Source organism: Galeopterus variegatus, unplaced genomic scaffold, assembly GCF_000696425.1.
Source record: "Galeopterus variegatus unplaced genomic scaffold, G_variegatus-3.0.2 Scaffold14517, whole genome shotgun sequence".
NCBI lineage: Eukaryota > Metazoa > Chordata > Mammalia > Dermoptera > Cynocephalidae > Galeopterus > Galeopterus variegatus.
The window spans coordinates 21,456-27,955 of NW_007740628.1; positions in this window are offsets into that span (position 1 = coordinate 21,456).

Here is a 6,500-nt window from a genome sequence, read left to right on the forward strand (position 1 = left end):
TTATAAATTACCCAGTCTCAGGTAATTCTGTTATAGCAACCCAAAATGGACTAATATGAAAGAGAAGCTGTCACCTTTAGGTATGATAATACAATAGGCAAATATTACAGGTCCCAAAACAGAAAGTGATTAAAATCATTATTTTATATAAATCAAATCAGTCTTTAAATGCCGTTTTAAAAATATATCACCGATGAACAAGTGGTTTATGTAAACACAAAAGATATTATAAAAACAAATAAAACATGGTAATTGTATGTAAATAATTGGGAAGAACTTTGTAAGTGGAAAATAAAGCCTAACAGTCATTTAGGATAAGAATAATAGATTTAAATGTCTTGCTTTTTCAGTCATTTAGGATAAGAATAATAAAAATAAAGCCTAACAGTCATTTAGGATAAGAATAATAGATTTAAATGTCTTGCTTTTTTTCTGGAAGCTTAAATAGAGACAAAGTCTAAGTCAGTTACAGACCAAATAATGAAATAATGAGTAATAATTAATTTTGTAAGAGATAATTATTTTTAAAAAATACTCCAACAAAGCAAAACTAACAAAACTTGCCAAATCATCTGAAACAGAAACAAATAATGCCTAAAAGTAAAAGTTCTCAAATCCATTTATGTAATTAGATAATTCCTCTTAATAAATGGTCAGCATCACAGACAAGAGATGCTGCAAAAGATTACAGTATTTAAAAAAAAAAAATAAGCCAGTCTGTTTAGATGTAATAAAATACTCATAATTTCAGAAAAGACACATCATGAGAACAGGTTTGATAGATCCCCAGAATCTCTCATCCAGCTGACTGGCGTCAGACTTCTCCTAGAAAATCTACTTCATAAAGGTTGTGCCAGGTGGATCTTTCTGAATGCCTAAATCTTAGAAGATCACAAGAAATATTAAAAGAAAAGTAATCAGGGAAACATAGCTTCATTAAAAGACCCAAATAAATCTTCACATCCCTAAAAAATGGAGATGTATTAATAACCTGACAAAGAATCCAAATAACCATCTTAATGATGCCCAGTGAACTATAAATAGGAATACAGACAACTAAACAAAATCAAGAAAAAGAAAGTATCAACAAAGAGATAGAGGTATAAAACAAAACAAAAACAAAAATGGTGAAGCTGAAGAACACAAAAAGAAATTAGGGCTGAGAAATTCTCAAATTTAAGGAAAAAAAGAGACATCAAATTTCAGTATCTCAATGAACCCCAGTTAGGATCAACACAGAGACATTAAAATTAAAGTCTCAAAAGTCACAGACAGTTTTAAAGGAGCAAGAGAAAAGTGACGTGCCACCTACAAGGGCACTTCTATGTGATCACCAGTGAGTTTCTGAGCAGAAACCTTGTAGGCCAGAAAGGAGTGGAGTGATGTGGTCAAAGTGCTTCAAAATCTTCCAACCGAGAATAGTATATCCAGTGAAGCTGTACTTCGTAGTGAAGAAACAATAAATACTTTTCATGATAAACAGAGACTGAAAAAGTTTATCACCAGTACATGTGCCCTAAAAAATGCTAAAGGGGGTCCCTCCCCGTTGGGGGGGGGGATGACGGCAGAAGCAACACAAAATCATATAAAAATGTAAAGAATGTGTAGCTCTCTGGGAAAGGTACGTCCATGTGCATGTATAGAATTCTGTAACGTCATAATAACGGTGCATACAACACTTTAAACTGTGCGTTAGAATTGAAAGAGAAAAGCATAAAATAAGCAGAAAACTCTTAATAGGTAAAGAATACAAATATATGATATTTGAAAACACTAACAAAGTTGAGGGAAGATGTATAAAGAAAAAAATAGTATGCAATTGAAGTTGTTACCATCTTAATAAAATATATTGTTTACCTTTAGGTGCTTTATGTTATCCGCATGGGAACCACAAAGAAAATAAATATAGAGATGCACAAAAGGAAATAACATAAACCAAATCATGTCGCTGCAGAAACGAACAACACAAGAAGGAAGACAGTGAGAGACAAAGAGGAACAGGACAGCTGCTGGGAACAGAAAACACTGAACAAAATGGCAGTAGTGACTCCACCTACTTCAGAAATTTCCGTAAATATACATGGATTGAACTGTATATCGAAAGATATAAATTGGCTAAAAAGAATTAGAAATAAAATGATGTTTATCAGAGACTTACTTTAAATCTAAGAACACAAATAGGCTAAAAGTGACACAATAAAAAAAGACAGTCCGGGAAATGGTAACCAAATCAGAGCAGGGGTGGCCATAACTATATCAGGCAAAACATACTTAAGTCCAAACTGTCATGAGATCAGAAAGGACACTGTGTGACATGTGAGATCCCCCTACGGAGCTATACTGCATTTCTCAGGGTAAAAAGGGGGGAGAATGGCAAGGCAGCCCGAGCACAGAGACGGTGCTGGCATCGGCACCAGACCCTGAGACTCGGACCTCCGGGTCTGAACGTCCTCGTGCTCATGGTGCCTGTCTCGGCAGAGGACGCCTGGGTGAAACACACGGCTGGCCTCACAGAGACGCCCCCTTCCTGAGGACCACTTCCCACCTGGGGGGCTGTCCCTAGTGCATGCTGCTGACATGGTGTCCACCACGCTGTGATGACCTTGGGATGCCAGCTGGTCTCCCCTGGATTGGAGGGTCCCTCCATCCCCCCACCATGCTCTAAAGACCTCATGGACTGGCTGGTTCACTCGCTTGTTTAGAGCCTGGTGCTGTTAACACCAAGGCCAATGGTCCAGATCCCCATACTGACCCGATGCTAAAAACAAACAAACAAAAACACAGACCTCGGGTGACAGCTGGTCTCCCACAGATGGGAAGTTCTGTCCATCATGCTCTAAAGATCTCGGGGTGCCAGAGATCTCCTGTGAATGTGGATCAGAAGATCCATCTGCCATGCACTAATCATCTTGTGGTACGAGCGGATGGGTCCCCTCTGTGACTTCCTGTGGTCCTGGGGGAAGGAATTAAATTCTGTTCTTGCTTCTCTACAGAAACCCACAATCAGCTCCTGTGAACACCCATCTAATAGGTATGGGCTCAGCTAGATGCGAGGAGTTAGTCCAGCTCTGCAAACCTGTTTTCCAAGCAAGGTCTCGAGGTCTGTGAAAATACTTAGAGAAACACCAAGAGAAGAGAATGAAAGCTTTAAAGTGGCAGCAGGTGCTACTACAGCCAATCAGTTAGGACAGGGCCATGGAGACACAGGAGGGGACAACACCTGTGAGGGAGCAGAGATAGTGTGGGACACAGCCAGAACACTAATGATCTTTGATGACTGTGGGGCCACCACCATGCAGTGGGAGAGCCAGCAAGGAGGGCACAAACAGAAGTGGGCACACAAGACACACACAACACACTCAACACACACATACCATGCACACATACATGTACCAGATATGCACAAACACCACACATGCACCATGCACACATACCACACACATGCCACACACACCATACACACACCACGCAGATACATGTACCACACATGCACACCACACACACACCATGCACACACACAAGTACACTGCACATGCACCACACACAGACCACACATGCACATGCACTCACCACAGATACAGATATACACACACCATACACATGCCATGCATGCATATGCACCACACACACCACATGCACCACACACATGCACACACCACACATACAGATGCACACAGCACACACACTAAGCACACCACACACATGCACACACACCACACACAACATACATATACACACCACACGTATACATACATATGATGGCAGTGTGAGCAGAGGCAGGCACACACCACACACACACAGTTTGAGTAGAGGCAGGCCCTACACACACATACAAACACACAACAGGATAAGCAGATACACACACAAGATACTCTAATTAGAATAATAAAAAAGAAGTCAAAGCAAAAAAATTTTACTAGAAAAATAAAAAAGAAATTTGGGCCAAGCCCATGGTGCACTCAGGAGAGTGCGGCACTGGGAGCACAGCAATGCTCCCACCGCGGGTTCAGATCCTATATAGGGATGACCGGTGCGCTCACAGTGCTCACTGGCTGAGCGCTGTGCAGCCGGTCTCAAAAAAAAAAAAAGAAAAGAAAAAAGAAAAAAGAAATTAAAGCAACGAAGTTTTTATTTTAAAAGTGTAACCAGTTTTTGATTTTGGAGGCAGCTGGCTGGCATGGGGATCCAAACACTTGACTTTGGTGTTATAACTGTGTGCCCTAAACCACTAAGCTAACTGGCCAGGCCAAAAAAATGTAACTACTAAAGTCTACCTGACACATGGTTATTTCTCACTTACCCTTAAGAAACCCTGTGTGAGAAGAAGAATCTAACTATAGAAAATAAGCTCTACACACAGGTTTAAGGTCTGCGGGAAGCACATCATTTTTGTACAGCATTGTTGAGACAGCTCCTACCCTGGGCCCATCCCCTCACTGTGCTTCCATAGTGATGCGTTTTTCTTGTAAAATTATCAGGAAGACGAGACAATGTTTTTTATTTTTATTCTTATTTATTGCTTTTTAAAAAATATCCATCATCCACATAGAAAAAGCTCCAAGAGCTTATTGAACACACAATGCCCCATCCCCCCAACTCTGAGAACATATTTTTTACAATCATCACAAGAAATGGCTAAAAAAAATCATTGTCAGTTATAAATCACTGTCAATAACCTGTGACAATCTATTTCTGTCACTTGCTTCTCACATGAGTAGAGATTTAAGCTGGGATAGATGGGTGTATAGTTTGACCTGAAAAAAGAGTTTGAATTTTTAGTTTTATTTAATCTAGCACAAGTTTTCTACCATTTTCTAAGGCGGTGTGAAGAGAACATAGCTCTGCACGAGGACTCCTGCCTGAGAGCAGCAGCAGCTGGAGCTGTGCGAGGAGGATTTAATACGGCCTTTATGTACCATCCTTCCTATGTAGAATAATGAAGGGTATAGAGGGAGGTTTTCTCATCTGAATTTAAAAAATCAACTTTTGAGCTCATCCTATTTCTCATATTTATGAACAAGGCCATTGAGATATTTATGCCAGTGTGTGTGTGTGTACGTGTGTGTGCACACAAATTCTACCATATTGCAAACCTCCAATAATCGGTAGAGACAGTGCATGGTGCGATGAATGCATATACTTAATCATTGTTGTTTATGACCTCTATCAATATTAAGATTCCCAAAGAAGGTCCTCTCCACGCAGATTCCATTTCTAGACACTCTATCTAGAGGCCACTCTTTTAAGGTTCCTTTCTCCTTTCCTCCCAATAAAACCCATTAAAGAGAACTACAGTGACCCATGAAGGAGGCAAAACAGACAGCTTTAGAAGAGGATGACTGTCTGCTAGAAGTGGGCACTCCTGAAAACCCATGGGCACTGGCCCCTGCAATCTCCTGCCCTCTCCACCTACCAGTCCTGCTTCCACATGTGTCCACCCCACAGCCCCCAGGTGTGCACTTAACACTGTGTCTCAGAGGTCCTCTGTCTCTTCACTTGAACATGCTACCTCTAACCAAAATATCACACATGCTAACTGAAACAAAATGAAGAAAGGGGCTGCAAAATGTCACCTCTCCCAGGGTGACAGAGATGTAAAGGATTACTCAAAGCCCATTTCTTTTGAGCAGCGAGAGGCCCCTAAGGGGTTAATTTTCAGGAACCCTCAAGAGAGAGGCATTCCTCCTCAGACAATAAGCCCAAACTTGGGTTTTCTCTCAGTATTTATTATCCAGTCCAGAAAGTTACAGAAAAGGGACATAAGTGGTTACAAAAAGAACAGTAAGATAATTGTCATGGCAACAATCATTAGGTTTAGCTGCACCAAGGGATCAGTAGGTTTAGCTGCACCAAGGACATCTGCTCTTAGAGCCAGCAATTTTGCTGTCTTACAATTCTTTACCTACAGCAGAGACTTTAGCCTGGGGAAAGTTTTCTGTCTTTCAGAAGCTTAACATTTTTATGTATAATTCTAAAAAGCTAGGCTATACCTGAAACTACAGGGCCTTGGAAGCTAGGCCCTGTGAAATACATTTGCTTTATTAATGTTAGTATATTCCACATATTCCCCATTTTTATTTTATTTTTAAAGCAAAAGCTATAGATCAAGGTTTCACCATTAATACAAAAACATTTTTAAGTTAACTAAAAAAAAATGTGGGTTTTTACCATTTCTTTATTTTGAAACATTGTTGACTCCTTTTAACACTTAAAACATTAGTACTTGCCTCCAGGATTTTAAAACTATTCATGAATATTGTCATTTTATGGCAATATAGTTATTAACATGAGTTCAATAAGGATCTGTTCTTCTTGTAACAGGACACAATTGGAAACACTGGTTATTTTACCAAGGATTTGTCTGGAATGTTATACTTTCAGTTATGACCAAACTGCCCTGCCACCTCTTGTCCCAGCCACTGTGGTACAAATATGTTAATTGGAGACGGAACTTACACTCACCCTCAGGCTCAAGCCCAGACCCTCAGGCTCAAGCCCAG